Raw genomic sequence first — 17083 nt, forward strand, 5'->3', positions numbered from 1 at the left:
GAGTGCCTTGAGCGCTGTATTGGTTAAGGAGGAACTGAAAATCCAGAAACCCATATACTATATCAGCAAAATTCTGCATGGTGCTGAGTTGAATTATTCAACTATTGAGAAATTTGCTCTAGCCTTGGTGATATTTTCAAGAAAGTTACGTCCTTACTTTCAGGCTCATCAAATTGAGGTGCTCACAAATCAGCCCTTGAGAAATATCATTCATAGTCCCAAGGCTAGTGGGAGGTTGATCAAGTGGGCAATAGAGATGGGAGAGTTCGACATTAAGTACAAGCCATGGACGGCAATAAAAGCCCAGGCATTAGCTGACTTCGTGGTGGAATGTACCATAGCCAACCAAGAAGTCAAGGGGCAGGAAGATACCATACCTACCATACCTCAAGACAAGGAAGTTGATAATGGCGACAAAGAGAAGGATGATAAGGGGAAAGAATTTTGGGTTCACTATTTTGATGGAGCATCAAAAACGAATTCAAGTGGAGCAGGTTTGGTTTTACAAAGCCCTGGTGGGTTTTTAATTGAGTATGCCATGAAGTTAGACTTCCCAACCACAAACAATGAGGCAGAATATGAAGCTCTGATAGCTGGTCTTGGCTTAGCAAGGACACTTAGAGTCAAGAACTTAAAAGTTTGTGGAGACTCGAAGTTGGTCATATCTCAGGTAAAGGGAGAGTTTGAGGCAAGGGATAATACGATGGCTAAGTATGTCCGCCTAGTAAGGGTCGTGATGACCCAATTCGATGAATGCCATGTTGAGCACATTCCAAGGGAGGAAAATGCTAAGGCAGATACATTATCAAAGTTTGCTTCATCTGAGATGGAAGAAAGTTCTGGAAGTGTATACTATCGCGTTTTGAAAACACGGAGCATTGATGTTAAGCTTGTGACTCCAATAGGCCTGGGGATATCATGGATTGATCCCATTAAGGATCATATTCAAACCGGTTGGTTACCAAACGATGCTACTAAAGCACGAAAATTGGTCGTTCGAGCACTAAGATACTTTTTGATAGATGGAATTTTGTACAAAAGATCTTTCGTGGTTCCCTACTTAATGTGTCTCAAGCCCGATGAGGCTCGCTTGGCTCTGGAAGAAGTACATGAAGGCATATGTGGGCAACACTTGGGGGGCAGGGCCTTAGCTCATAAGATAACCTGTTTAGGCTTCTATTGCCCAGAAATGATGGCTGATGCCAAAGAATATGTGAAAAAGTGTGACCGTTGTCAGAAGCATGCACCTGTCGTTAGACAACCCCCCGAGATGCTGACCTCCATCAACTCACCCATCCCCTCTGCTATGTGGGGAATGGATATACTTGGACCTTTCCCCATGGTCATGGCACAAAGGAAGTTCCTGATTATAGCCATTGATCATTTTACTAAGTGGATTGAAACCAAGCCTTTGGCCAAAATCACAACTGAACAGGTTGCGCAATTCTTGTGGAAAAATATCATGTGCCGATATGGAATCCCACGCATCCTTGTCACGGATAATGGGAAACAATTTGATAATGCAGAGCATCAACGAAGAGCCTCCCTCTATTTTAATAAAAGGGTTAAAGAAAGGTTCTTTTACCAAGGAGGCTTGATCTTAAGAAAGATTGAGGCTTCAGGAGTTGAAGAGAAAGAAATGCTAATCCCTAACTGGGAAAGACCGTATAAGGTCAAGAAAACATGAGGACGAGGATCCTACAAGTAGAAACCCTGAGCAGTGACAAAGTGCCTCATACCTGGCGCGTTTCGAAGCTAAAGGTTTAATATGTTCAGGACATGAAAGACATGTTCCTGGTACTTAGTGTTAAATGGAGGAATAAGGTCGACCAGTGTACGAGCATCCAATGAATAAAATTCCCGAAGGACCAAAGTACCGAAAATAAAAGACGAATATGAAATCAAACTACAAATGCAGGAGATCCTGAAGGATCAGAAATCAAGTCATGATGAACAATTAGGTTATATACTGAAGATGTTCAAGTCCATGAAGGACCGCAAATAGATAAAAGCCACACACGGCAAACAAAGCCATGCAAGGCCTAAACACTGAAGGACAATCTATAGTCCAAAATCAGATGATTGGCCAATAATGGCAACCTCAGAAACAACCCAAAGGCTAGGAAAGCCCCGTAAACTTACCATATCCGGGTAAGAGCTATGAACAGAGCCAAATGAACATATTAACGCATCATCATGGGTGTCCATCATCTTGAATAAGTCTTTCGACCATCGATAAACGCTAAGAGAGCTCTAGAATCCCAGTCCCGAAACTTTCTCTCAAGTTTCTTCATCAATGCCTCCAAGGCCATGTGCTCACTCCTTCATTTTGCACTCCTAGTGAAAGAAGCTGCGAAGTAAGCGTTGGCCTAATAAGAAAAAGATATTAGAAAGCTAAATTCACGAAATGTATATGGTCAATTGGAGTCCACATTACAAACTCCAGCCTACCAAAGAAGGCTGATCAGCCTCAAGAGAAAGCCTTTGACCAACTGGAGATCCCTTAGAAAGGGCTCCGGCAGACCAGCCTCCCAGGGATGCCTTAAGCCAGCCAGGCTCCTCCTTTAATTTTCGAAGTACTGAAAGTTCTAAAAAGAATAGATGTACCAAATATAAGGCATGAGCCCCGCACATCCCCGCCTCAGGAAGCTGTTTGCCTAATTGGAACAAACTTAACCAATGGAAAAATAAGAGGGGTTAGGCTAACTTTAACAAGGTTCCTTTGAATTATGAGGACCCATCAAGAACATGAACATGATAGTTTATGTTCGAGGTCCATCAAGACATGTTGTCCAAGAAAGCAAAAATGTTTCCCTTTGACCAACCAGAGGAGGCCGAGTAGCCATCCACGAAGACCTTTGACCGTCTAAAGGGTCCTTGGATGAGGTCCCCACCCGGCAAGGCACTCCCTCGAATAAAAAAGAGAGAAGTCAAATCCACGAATTGATATTGAGAATATTGAAGTTCAAGAACTTCCATGAAATAGGATCCCGAAGGGCCAAGAAGCTCTAGACATTAAGGTTACGGCCGACCAGGGCCTTGGTCTCTATGGCTACCAAGAGTCAGTGACGCCTAGTCCTCCACAAGGAAGGATTAGGCTGACTAGAACCTTCACAGAGGAAAATAAGTCTCGTGAAGAGTAGAACGTTCACGAGAACAAGTACATAATGCTCACTAGAAAAAGGGCCAAACATCCAAAAAGAGCAGAACTGGCCGACCAGGCCACATGAAGGCCTCATAGCCGATGGGAACCCATGTAGGGTTGATCCAGACCCTCCTAAAGGTTTTCTGGTGGAACTCCTATGAAATTCCTTGAGAATTCTTGAAAAATCAGGCGCCCGACGAGAACAAGTTTCATGAAGACTAAAGAGTCCATGAGAACAAGTTCTGCGAAGGCTAAAGAGTCCATGAGAACAAATTTCGTGAAGACTAGGACATCCACGAAAATAAGTTTCATGAAGAATAGAACGTTTACTAGAAAACGGTCAGAAAAGCCTGGCTGAGGCTAAACACAAATCGATAGTCTTAAGGGACAAAAAGCCCAGTAAGTTTAAAAGCCCAAAGAAGAAAGCCCCGAAGTGGAACGTTCCAGAATACTCCAAGAAATTCTAAAGGAAATAAATGAACAGGGAAGAAAAATTCAAGAATATTCCCAAGAATTCTAGAGAATTCTAAAGGAGGTATTTAAATATATTAAAGTCCAATTATAAATAGGAAGAGGCCCGATAAAAGGCCCAAATCCAATTAGGATTTGGAAAAATAGAGGCCTAGGTCCAATTAAGATTTGGAAGGATACAAACCCAAATCAAAGCCCAAATCCAATTAGGATTTGGAAAAAGAGAAGGCCTAAACAAAGCCCATTCCAAGTTGAATAAAGAAGAAGCCCAATAAAGACCAGGATTGAGGTCGAATTTGAGGTCGTGAATTCTATTCGAATTCTTTCGAACAGAAACCCAAAAATTACGGGTAAAAAAGACCAGGATTGAGGTCGAAATCCAGGCAAATAAGACCAGGATTGAGGTCGAATTCTCAAATCAAGCACGATATTTTTCGAGGAAAAGGACATAATTTTTGACCTAGATCCAGGTCGAAGGTTCGACTAGGATCCTGGTCGAAATCCAGGTCGTGAATCCTAGTCGAAACCTTACGACCAGGAATCAAAACAAGGACAAATTTTTGACCTAGATCCAGGTCGAAGGTTCGACTAGGATCCTGGTCGAAATCTAGGTCGTGGATCCTAGTCGAAATCCTTCGACCAGGATTGAGTGGCTGGCCCAAAATTCGACTAGGATCCAGGTCGAATTTTCGACTAGGATCCTGGTCGAAAAAAGGGCTGAAAATTAAAAAAAAAAGAGGTTTGTGAAAAATTGCAGAAAATAAGGAAAAATCCCAGAATTCAGGGAAAATTCCAGACAATTAAGGGAAAAATCCTGGAAATTAAGGAAAAATCCCAGAATTAAGGGAAAAATCCAGAAAATCAAGGAAAAATCCCAGAATTAAGGGAAAATTCCTGGAAATTAAGGAAAAATCCCAGAATTAAGGGAAAATTCCTGAAAATTAAGGAAAAATCTCAGAATTCAGGGAAAAATCCAGAAAATTAAGAGAAAAATTCCTGGAAATTAAGGAAAAATCCCAGAATTAAGGAAAAATCCCAGAATTCAGGGGAAATTCCTGGAATGATAAAAGTAAATCGTTGTAAATGTGTAGGTCGCTCCACATTTTACGCAAAACAACGATACCCTGTAAGGGAATGAATGGACTTAACTTCTGCGAAATCTTTTACGGTTTCCCAGAAGTTGGGGGGGCAAATGATAGGGAATAAAATAAACCCTGATTGTGTAATTAATATCGCATTAATTATAATAAAACTGGGCTGGTTGTTAAGCCCATGATAAGAGGCTCAGGACCCTTGATAGGGGCCCAAAAATAACCCAGGAATAGAATTAGTGTTAAAAATAATTAGACCTGATACGGTCCAATAACGGAACCCAGTTAGAAAAGGGCCCAAAACCCTGGATATTAATTAATTTTGTAATTAATTAATAATGGAGAAATCAGCTGTTAAGATGAGTCCCAATGGAGATATAAATCCTTGTAGATTAGCCTCCAAGGGATAGAAGGATAAGGAATCAGTTTCCTACTATTTAGGACTCCTAAGTCCATTCTATTTCTGAGACTTGGCTATCAAGTCTCCTATACCAAGTCCAATTCAAGGACTCCTAACACCTATATAAGTGGTCTCACCCCCACCAATCAGAACTACGTTTTTTGGCTTGATTCTCTAATTCACAGAGATACGTAGGCATCTCGTAAAGGCAGAGTTAAGCTACGAAACAGGAGAGCAGCCATTAAAGGCCTTGAGCTCCCGAACCTTAGCAATAAATATAGCAAACAATAATCTTAGTTTTTTATCCATAACAAAAAATATATTATATCTATTTTATTAATTATTAAAATATTATTTATTAAATTAAAAAAATAAAGTAACTACTGTATTTATGTATAATTTGTTTTTATAAATTAAATTTAATTATATATTACATTTCCTTTTTATAAATAAACCATAGAATATCATTTTTATACTAATTTCTGATATTAATTTTATACTAATTTATGATATTATTTTTACTTAATTTTTAAAAAAAATTATAAAAAATAACTAATGTAACACCATGTGATGGTGTTACATGTTGAGCAACACCGGAATTACTATGCAACACTAGCTTAATAGCTATTGTAACACCAATTGAGAGGTGTTACAATAAGACAAAAATTTCTTAACTAATGTAACGCTCCTTGTAACACTTACATTACAGTAGCCCACTTATGGCGTAGTGCTAAAAGCTTCTCAACTTCATGTTTGATGGCTTCCCTTTCATGGGAAAAGCTCCTTTTCTTTTGCTTCACAGCCTTTGGATTAGAATCAACATTCAACTTGTGGGTGATCAACTCAGGATCAATACTAGGAATATCTACCGTTGACCATGCAAACACATCACTACTTTCTTGGAAGAACTTTATTAATTTCCCTTTAAGGGGCTCCTACAACGATGCTCCAATGAAAGTTATCTTCTCAGGATCTTCAGAAGTCAAAGGAATCAGGATTAATTCCTCTGTCAATTTCCCCTGTTTCTTATCATTCTCGCGGATATCCATATCTTCAATGGGCCGAACCTGCCCCCGGCTCCATGTGCCCTTAGCGAGGCTACATAACAGCTTCTTGCCATCTTATGGTCTCTCATTTCTTCTCCTACTTCCATGAAGGCATGTATGCCCGTCTTCCCCATGATTGCATTATACATTGACCCAGCCTTAACCACTACAAAATTCAATATTTTTGTAGCTTGCCATGGCTCTTAACCCATTATCAAAGGTAGTTTAATTATCCCTTTAACAGGACATTCGACTCCAGCGAACCCATAGACCGGCATATCATTCGGGGTTAATTAAATATCGTTGTATCCCATCCTTATAAAGGTATCATAAAGCAAAATGTCAAATGATGCTCCATTGTCTACAAGGACTCTATTTACAGGGCTATTCCCTATAATAGGTGTTATGACTAGAGCATCATCATGAGGAAACTTAACCCCTTCCAAATCAAAGTCATCGAATGTCATTGATACTCTAGTCTTGGCCCTTTTCGGGGCATCTCCAACTATGTGCATGACCTTTCAAACATAAGCCTTCCTTGAGTTCTTAGAAGAGCCATCTGCATTTGGCCCTCCAAAGATCATATTAATCACTGGGCCTCGGGGTTGAGGGTTTCGACCTTGATCATCTTGATCTCTTCTTTTATATTTATTATTTTTTCTCTTATTGTTGTTCCTTTTTCCTCTATCACCATCCCCAGTGTACTAGCGCGACCTTCCTTTTTGAATAAAAAACTCAATCTCGTCTTTCAATTTTCGGCACTCACCAGTGTCATGGCCAATATCCTTATGAAATCGACAATACATGCTTTTATCGAACTTGGCAGGGTCAGCTTTCAAAGGCTTTGGCCAACGAACATCTCTATCCCTTTCAATTTTCATCAAGATCTGATTCTTAGGAGCATTTAGGTTAGCATATTCAATGAACTTTTTCCCGGGTCCTCCCTTCTTTAGTGATGAATCGGAATCTTTGTTAACATGAAGATACTTGTCATTTGCGTTACACTCCTAGTCTGTTTTATGCTTCTTGCCACCAGTGGGTTCATTCTTTATCATCGGCTTCTTCATACTTTCCTCAACTTGGATATACTTTCATGCTCTACTTTTGAGATATTTTAAAGAACTCATCCTTGGTCCCTTATTGTAAAGCAATCATGGTTGATTGGCCAACTTATCATCGAGATCCGAAACCTTCAAGGCCTCCTTTGTGAAACGGTTCAGGTAGTCCCTACGAGATTCCTTTGCTACTTACACAATGCTCATGAGGGAAGCTGAGCTTTTTCTTATGCAGCTTCATTCTGATGAACTATTTGATGAAAGTCTGACATCAATCTCTGAGGAATCTGATCGAGATCGGGGGAAAATAGATGTACCACCTTTCAGCCATCCTTGACAAGGTTTGAGGAAAAGCGCGACATTCAATAACATCATTCACGGGTTGCAGCAGCAGTGCATTAGAAAAAGTCCTGACATGATTTGTCGGATCCCCAGTCTCATCATAGGCCTTCAGGGTGCCTACCTCCGACGGGCTCTTTGTCCCTACGCCTCTAATGATGAACATCCTCGTTAGTTGTTAGGATGAAAACACGCGCTAAAATTACACGAAAGTATACGTGTTCGCAAGTAATATAGAATACTTTCTAGTTCATTCCCACAGAGACTAGTTTAGGTTAAGTTCAATTTATGCACTTATGCAACAAGGGTATGGCTATCGTTCAATGCTAAGAAAAATAATAAATTGGGTTTTGATTAAACTAAGAGATTATACTAAATAGCATTAACTAAGAGAAATGAGGTTGAATTACTTATATGAGACAAACATGAGATTCTAACTTCATTAAATACTTCATTCAAAGTCATTGTTCTTAAACTTAGCATGCAATGGTGATGACAACTAATCAGATAACACGAAACTAGTAAACGCCAATTGTCGTTGTACGAATACTCTACTACCAGACATCCACAAAAGAGATGGAAGCTGAATAGACACCAAATATGTTGAGACCCTATATGTCTATAGAATTTGACAACATAAAGGTTTAATGAACAAGTTATCTATCGTGATTACATAGGGCAAGTAAGATGGTTAAAATTACCTACGAATCATGCATAATAAAAACATGAACCTATGCTAGCATGGCAAGTTCTAAACCTCTATATTCATTGTCACTTTAATAGAGATTAACACGCTATCTTATAAGTTTGTGATGCTCATTAGACGAATAAGCACAACCAATACTAGGATATCATACAATCACCACACACTTAGGTATCGAAACAATTAACTATCGAAATCCATAAGTAAATTCGTTAGAACCCCACAATAACGATTAGTTCATAACCAAACTCACCATCATCGTGGGTTCCGATGAAAGCATGGTATATAAACTAAGTCTTTATAAACTGAATAATAACCAAAAGTATGTTAACAAGAGTATTAGCTTCCACAATAAAGAAAACAAGCATCCAAGATTACAACTTATGCAAAGAATCACAAGTAAAATCTAGTTATTCTTCTCCTTCGTTGAATTTGTGCTATTAGCTCTTCTTCATGTCTTCTCCTTGCTCTCCGTTATAAAAAATGTCTTTAAAAGGTCATTATATAGCAGCCCATCCAATCAGGAATCCAGAAAATCAGTCTTTCAATAGAATTAGGAGTGCGGCCTCCCTAGGAACCGGCGCGGCCACTCTGAATATGGCGCAACCGCTCCCAAGTATAGCGCGGCTGCGCTGAGCTTCTGGAAAAACTAGAAAGTTCTTCTTTTCTTGACTGCAACTGTTGGCTTCTTCCGCGCAATCAACCGAGGCTCCATCCTAACACTCTTCTAGCATAAAAATCATGTAAAACCATTCATGCTTCTGATTATGCCCTGGAATGCAAAACACTACAAAAACACATCAAAAACACAAACAACTTGAGTACAAAACACCAATTCGAGCCTTTTATGAAGCATTCTAAATGGATATAAATGCCACTTAACACACCCCCAAACTTGAATCGATGCTTGTCCTCAAGCATAATAGACTCAAAAAACAAGAAATAAAAATGCATGAATGCAATGATCCCCTCAAATTAACTCAACCAACCAATGAGCAACATATCAACGAATGCAATTATTTGCACAAAGTTCAATCAAATCCCACAAATAAACTCACAAGCCAAAAACGTGCATGTGTGCATTTGCTTAACAGATACACTCTTGTAACTAGATCAGTAATTATAACTCACCACTCATCAAGGCAATCACAAGGTTATAAATAGAACAAATGATAAAATCAAAATGACTTACAATACTTCAATTTTATCGGAGTTATACAAGGATTCATGCTTTTATTGATAACACATAACAAACACAAACATGCTTATTTAATCGTGCAATGAGTGAGGTCCACAAAAGACTTATGCAATAATACCCATGTAGCGAGCGTTAGGATAGAGGATCCCAGACTATAAAAGCCTTAGGTCACTAGGCACAAAGTCCCGTAGAACTTAATAACTCGAGTATTAAAGAGCCCACTCGTGACCAATTATGCATAACACCTATTTTTTTATTTTTTTTCTCTTTTTAATTTTTTTCTTTTTTTTTATAATTTCTGAACGAGTGCGTTTCGCTCCATCTCGCTCAACCCTACTACTCATATAAATATGAGCCAGCTACTAGCCATTTGACACATAGCCACAACTTGCAATGAAATCCAATGTTTTTCTTAAATTCTCCATATCCATGTTATTTTGTCACTAAGAGAATATCATAAATTCTAGACATAAACAAGTGATTAAACCTCGACAAACGAACAAATCATGATCTAGCACTCAAGCAACCTGTAAGACTTAGTGAAATTTTTTCTTGTTTTTAGCATGCAAATCAATTTGTTAGGACTTAACATTCCTCTATACGACATCACTACACTCAAATCAATATCCCAAATAAATCAGAAAAACAAACTTAGGGGATCATGATATATGCCAATGCAACTAACTAACAAACTAACATGATAACAAATACGCAAAATAAAAATAAAAACAAATAACTACATGATAAATATGCAAACTATATGAATGTCTACCCCTGTGGCTCTAAAAGCTGTGCCCAACTCCTGGGTAAGATCCTGTGCAAACCTGATATGGATGTCATATATCATATCTATCCGCCTCGTCAAGCGCCTATACTGCGCCGAGCCAAAACCGACACTGTCCTCTACTTCCTGCTGCTGTTGCTACGAAGAACCGGCCTCACCTATCTGATGTATCCACGCTGCTCTGTGTGCCGGAGTCGAACCATTAGCATATGTCTGCTCTGCAAATGATCATAAGTGTAGCCAAGCCTTTTCTCATCAGCCTTCCCACCAAACCACTCCTGCATGCTCAAGATTGTCGAACTGTCAATGGGGGAACTGGATAACTGTAGTTGCTCGTGTGCGGGCCAATGAACTCATACCACCCTACAAAGCTTGGTCACAATCGAGGCTTAAGGAATAGACCCCGTAGCGCTCCCACGCAAAAACCTCAGAATACCCTGATAAATAATAGAACTGAGATCCACATAATCTCCCTGCAAAATCCCTCATAACAACTTTGCACGATCCACAGTTACATCATTCACGTGAGAAGAGGGCATGATGTTCGCACAAATAAAGGCATTCCAAGCACGAGCAAACATGTTCATGCATGAGGCATGGAAAGTGGTATACTCATTCGATCCCCTCTTGAACTTCCAATGTGTATCCGGGACACATAGCGTAGCCACAATCAAATCCATGTCAAAATCATCTCCCGTCATGTTCACCCACTCCTCCTGAGTTAGCTGTTACTCGGGTTGGTTGATAACCCTACGAATAACCTCAGGGATGTAATCTACCGTCAACCCTCGCACCACCGTATACCCATTCTTATCAGCCTTCGCGTTCACATAGAACTCGCGAACTACATGCATAGGCACAGCAGTGGGTGCCTCACAAAAAGAAACCCAACCCATCTCCAAAATCATCTCAAGAAGCTTACCATCCTTACCCGATGGTAAAAAAAAACCCTCTCCTTCATTATTTGCTTCGTCAACAGCCTCGTGTACTCCGTTTCAGCCTCCGGAGTAGCAAACCTAGGTATTGTACCCCCAACACTCGAAGAATCAGTGGTGGCGGGGTTAGTGATGTTGCTAACTTGGGTGCGAGCTCTCTTGGGTGCCATTGAAATTGATAAAGTGAGAAAAGAGAGATGTGTATAGAGAATTATGGTTTTTAGAGAATAAAAGTGATGGAGATGGATGTATGTAATTGTGTGTATATATAGATAATAAGAATTAGAAGTGGGATATGATTGTGGGGTTAATGGGGGTAATGGGATGTTTACAATTGATTAGGAGAAGGAATTAGGGTAGTGGGAAGAGTTAAAATTGGATGGGGTGTTGTTTTTGTTTTGATTTTTTAGCCTTCCTATTTTTTTTCCTCTCTAGGGACTTAGCGCGGCAGCCCCTCCAGGCAGCGCGGCCGCGCCGTGCTTCTGTAGAAAATACCCTATTTTTTCCTATTTTTCTATTTTTTTTGTGTTTTCTTCTTATTTTTCTTCCTTCTATCTTCTACTAATGTACATAAGTTTGTACATAAGTTTGGGTTACCTCCCAAGAAGCGCTTGGTTTATGTCGCTAGCTTGACATAGAATTCTGAGATCAAGTTGACAATAAAACGACACTAACTACCTCACGGTTTGCCGTATTTCCATAGTAATGCTTCAAACGTTGTCCATTCACCTTAAATGCTTGGCCTGGATCATTTTCAAAAATTTCCACCGCTCTTGTGGAAATACGGTTTTGACAACAAACGGCCCTGACCATCTCGACTTCAATTTTCCAGGAAAAAGACAGTGATGAGAGTTGAACAAAAGAACTTGTTGCCCTGGCACAAATGATTTGTGCATTAGACCCCTATCGTGCCACCTCTTGACTTTCTCCTTGTATATTTTATTGTTCTCATATGCTTGAAGTCAAAACTCATCGAGTTCATTCAATTGAAGCATCCTTTTCTTACCAGCTGCATCCATATCAAGGTTCAATTTCTTCAAAGCCCAATATGCTTTGTGCTCTAGCTCCACAGGAAAATGACATCATTTACCATAAACCAATTAAAACGGTGGCATGCCTAGTGGAGTCTTGTATGTTGTTCGATAAGCCCAAACAGTTTCATTCAGCTTTAAAGACCAATCCTTCCTTGATGGACATATAACTTTCTCTAGAATACGTTTGATCTCTCTGTTAGACACCTCAGCTTGACCATTAGCCTGAGGATTGTAGGTTGTAGCAATGTGATGATTCACATTATACCTCTGCATCATAATAGTGAACTTGCAATTACAGAAATGCGATCCCTCGTCACTGATTATTACTCTTGGAGTTCTGAATCTTATGAATATCTTCTTGTGAAGAAAATTGGGCACTACTTTCGTATCATTTATCGGCAAAGCTTTAACTTCGACCCATTTTGACACATAATCGACCGCCAACAAGATATACTGATTATTGCAAGATGAGACAAATGGCCCCATGAAGTCAATTCCCCAAACATCGAAGACCTCAACCTCGAGAAGCATATTAAGAGGCATCTCATTCTTCTTTGACATATTACCAACACGCTGACAGCGATCACACTTTAAAATAAACTGATGTGCATCTTTAAATAATGCAGGCTAGAAGAATTTTGCTTGAAGGATACGAGCTGCTGTCTTTTCTCCACCATAGTGGCCTCCATAAACAGTCGAATGACAGTCTCACAGGATACCCTCCGTTTCGCTGTATGGAATACATCTCCTGATGATTTGGCCAGCTCCTTGACGAAACAAAAATGGCTTATCCCACATGTACCACTTCACCTCATGAAGAAACTTCTTCTTTTGAGCAGAAGATAAGTCTGGGGGCATAATGTTGCTCACAAGATAGTTCACAGTGTCTACGAACCACGGTTCCTCTTCTTGCACCCCAAACAACTGCTCATTGGGAAAAGACTCATTTATCAATGTCTTGTCATGTGAAGTTGTACCTGGATCTTCTAAGCGAGAGAGATGATCAGCAACTTAATTCTCAGTACCTTTTCTATCCTTGATCTCCAACTCAGACTCCTGAAGTAAAAGAACCCATCGAATCAATCTAGGCTTCGAGTCCTTCTTCGAGACGAGATAGAGAATCGCGGCGTGATCAGTGAAAATTGTCGCCTTCGTCCCAAGCAAATAAGATCGAAACTTCTCAAAACCATAGACAATGGCTAAGAGTTCTTTCCCAGTAGTAGTGTAGTTCAGTTGAGCACCATTAAGGATCTTACTAGCATAGTAGACCACATAAAATATACTGTTCTTCCTTTGCCCAAGAATCGTTCTAACTGTATAGTCACTTTCATCACACATCATTTTAAAAGGCTCATTCCAATCAGGTGCAGTTATGACAGGTGTCATGATTAAGCTCTTCTTTAAGCTCTTAAAAGTAGCTAGACACTCATCATAAAACTTGAAAGGGACATCTTTCTCTAATATATTGCATAATGGTATAGAGATTTTAGAGAAATCGTTGATGAACCACCGATAGAAACCCGCATGACCAAGAAAGCTGCGGACTCCCTTAACAGAAATTGGAGGAAGGGTTTTGATGACCCTCACCTTGGCTTTATCCACTTCAAGACCTTCACTAGAGACCTTATGCCCAAGAATGATACCATGTTGCACCATAAAGTGATATTTCTCTTAGTTGAGAACCAGATTGGTCTCAACACGCCTTTTAAGAACTGCGCCAAGATTTTGCAAGCACTCGTCGAAAGAATCCCCGAACATAGAAAAATCATTAATAAATACCTCCATATTCTGACCAATCATGTCAGAGAAGATAGCCATCATGCATCTCTGAAATGTGGCAGGTGCACCACATAACCCAAAAGAACCTCTTTTGAAGGCAAAAGTACCAAACCGACAAGTGAAGGTAGTCTTTTCCTAATTTTCTGGAGCGATACAAATCTGATTATAGCCCGAATAGCCATCCAGAAGACAATAGTATTCATGCCCAACCAACCTGTCAAGCATCTGATCAATAAAAGGAAGAGGGAAGTGATCCTTCCTTGTGGCTTTGTTCAGCAACTGTTCGAGTAGGAATGAGCTCATTCTTTTCATTAGCAACCACGGTGATGCCTCCTTTCTTCGGTACACACTGAACTGGGCTCACCCAAGAACTGTCAGAAATAGGATAGATGATTCCTGCATCTAGCCATTTAAGAATTTCCTTCTTCACAACCTCCTTCATGATTGGATTTAGCCTTCTTTGTTGCTCAATAGTCGGCTTGTTTCCTTCCTCTAGCAGAATTTTATGCATATAATAAGAAGGGCTGATTCCCTTGATATCTGCTATAGTCCATCCAATTTCCTATTTGAAGTATCTCATAATTCTCAAAAATTTTTCCTCATCACTACCTGAAAGGTCAGATGCAATAATAACAGGCAAAGTAGTTGCATCACCTAAAAACGCATACATCAAGTGTTCAGGCAAAGGTTTAAGCTCGAGTGTAGGAGCTTCCTCAATAGATGGCTTGAGACGCCCCTCGACATTTTTGAGTTCTGACATTCCAAGAGATTCAAAAGGCATATCCAGCCTTCACTTTCGAAGAGAAGCATTCAAATATGAAACTGCTCATCACCTTCGTCATCTTCACTATCTGAATTCCCCATCAAAGCTTTTTTCAAGGCATCATACCTTAGCATTTGATCAAATTCTGAAGTAACCACAGAATCCACCAATTCCACTTTTAAGCACTCTTCTTTATCAGTAGGGAATTTCATGGCATTGAAAACATTAAATGTCACATCCTGATCCAGTACTCGCATAGTGAGCTCACCCTTCTATACATCAATCAAGGTTCGGCCCTTAGCCAAGAACAGTCTTCCGAAGATTGTGGGAATCTTTTTATCCTCCTCGTAATCAAGAATTACAAAGTCAGCAGGAAATATGAGTTTATCCACCTTGACTAAGATATCCTCCACAATGCCTCGTGGATATGTAATAGAACGATTGGCCAACTGCAAGGACATATATGTAGGTTTTGGATCAGGTAAATCTAACTTCTTGAAGACAGACAAAGGCATCAGATTGATGTTAGCTCCCAAATCACATAAACACTTGTTGAATAACAACTTTCCGATGGTGCAAGGAATAGTGAAGTTTTCAGGATCTTTAAGCTTTGGAGGAAACTTATGTTGCAGCACAACACTGTATTTTTCCATGAGAGCAACGGTCTCTAAGTCATCGAGATTCACTTTCTGAAAGAGAATACCTTTCATAAACTTCACATATCTAGGTATTTGTTTAAGAGCTTCAGCGAAAGGTATGTTGATGTGAAGTTTCTTGAACACCTCCAGAAACTTAGCAAATTGCGTTTCCAACTTTTGCTTCTGCAGCCTCTTAGGAAAAGGAGGTGGAGGATAGACCTATTTCTCCCCGTATTACCCTCAGGAGGAGTGTGTTTCACAGTTTTATTCCTTAATTCCGCTTCTGCTTCCTTCTACACATCTTCTTCAGCCACAACTTCAGATTCTGAAACTTGAGATTTTTCGGGGTTCGCAACTCTTCCAGACCTCAATGTAATTGCATTAACCTGCTATTTTGCTTCTTTCTTTACTGGAACTTCTGTGTCACTAGGGAGTGTACCACGTTTTCGATTCATCAAGGCATTGGAAATTTGCCCAATTTGATTCTCCACGGTCTTAATAGTAACCGCTTGGCTCTTGCACATGAGCCTCAGCTCCTCCAGTTCATATTTTTCATTAGATTGACTTGCACCTCCATGTGGTAGTTGCTAAAGTTGGAGTTTTTGTCTTGGTGCATATTGCGGTTGTTAAAAACCGGGAGGGTTGAATTACTTTGCTGCATACTGCGGATAAGGCTATTGCACCGCATTCTGATTGTTGCTCCAGCTGAAGTTAGGATGATTGTGGTTGTTGGGATGATAGGTGGATGGAACTGGTTGTTGTGACCTCTGAACGTTGCTCACGAACTGAATTGATTCACTAGAAATAGCACACTGCTCCGTCTCATGCGCACCAACACAACGTTCACAAACACTAGTGATCTGATTAACTCCATAATTAGCCAAAGAATCCACCTTCATCGTCAAAGCCTTAAGTTGAGCAGCTATAACAGTAGCTGTATCCACCTCCAGAATTCGTGCTACCTTGCCTTGAGGTAGCCTTTGAGTTGGATTCTAGTATTCATTAGCAGCCATCAGTTCAATCAACCCATAAGCTTCATCATTGCTCTTATCCCATAAGGCTCCACCTGATGTTACATCGAACATGGGTCTAGATTGTGCTCCCAAGCCATTATAAAAGTAGTTGATAATCATCCAGTCAGGCATCCCATGATGAGGACACTTCATAAGCATCTCCTTATAACGCTCCCAAGCTTCACATAAAGACTCTCCCAATTGCTGCGTAAATTGAGTAAGAGCATTTCTGATTGCAGCTGTCTTTTCCATAGGGAAGAATTTAGTAAGAAACGTTTGAGCAAGATCTTCCCAAGTAGTGATAGAACCAGATGGTAGAGAGTGTAACCAGCTCTTAGCCTTGTCCCTCAGAGAGAATGGGAAAAGCCTCAGCTTAACAGTATCTTCAGAAACACCATTGAACCGGAAGGTGTCGCAGGTCTTGATGAAATCCCTAATGTGAGTATTGGGATCTTCCGTTAGAGAACCCCCAAACTGGACTGAATTCTGCACCATTTGAATCATGCTAGATTTGATTTCAAAAGTATTAGCCGCGATGGCTGATTTGACAATGCTAGACTGAATGTCATTAATCTTCAGTTGAGAAAAGTCCATCAAAGCTTTCGGATTTGCTACTGGTTCTCCCATTGCAACGATCGCTTCTTCTTCAACTTTCTCCTCAACAAAGACTTCTTCTTCTACTACTACAA

General features: G+C 40.0%; 1 non-coding gene across 1 annotated transcript; it reads left to right on the forward strand.

The window, feature by feature from the left end:
* The first annotated feature begins 16524 nt into the window (after positions 1–16524).
* On the forward strand, positions 16525–16631 carry LOC141694563 (small nucleolar RNA R71). Its single transcript, XR_012563855.1, has one exon. It is a non-coding gene; the product is annotated as a small nucleolar RNA R71 (small nucleolar RNA).
* The last annotated feature ends 452 nt before the right edge of the window (positions 16632–17083 follow it).

The sequence above is a fragment of the Apium graveolens genome, chromosome 10 (genome assembly GCF_009905375.1).
Source record: "Apium graveolens cultivar Ventura chromosome 10, ASM990537v1, whole genome shotgun sequence".
In the NCBI taxonomy this organism is placed as follows: Eukaryota; Viridiplantae; Streptophyta; class Magnoliopsida; order Apiales; family Apiaceae; genus Apium; species Apium graveolens.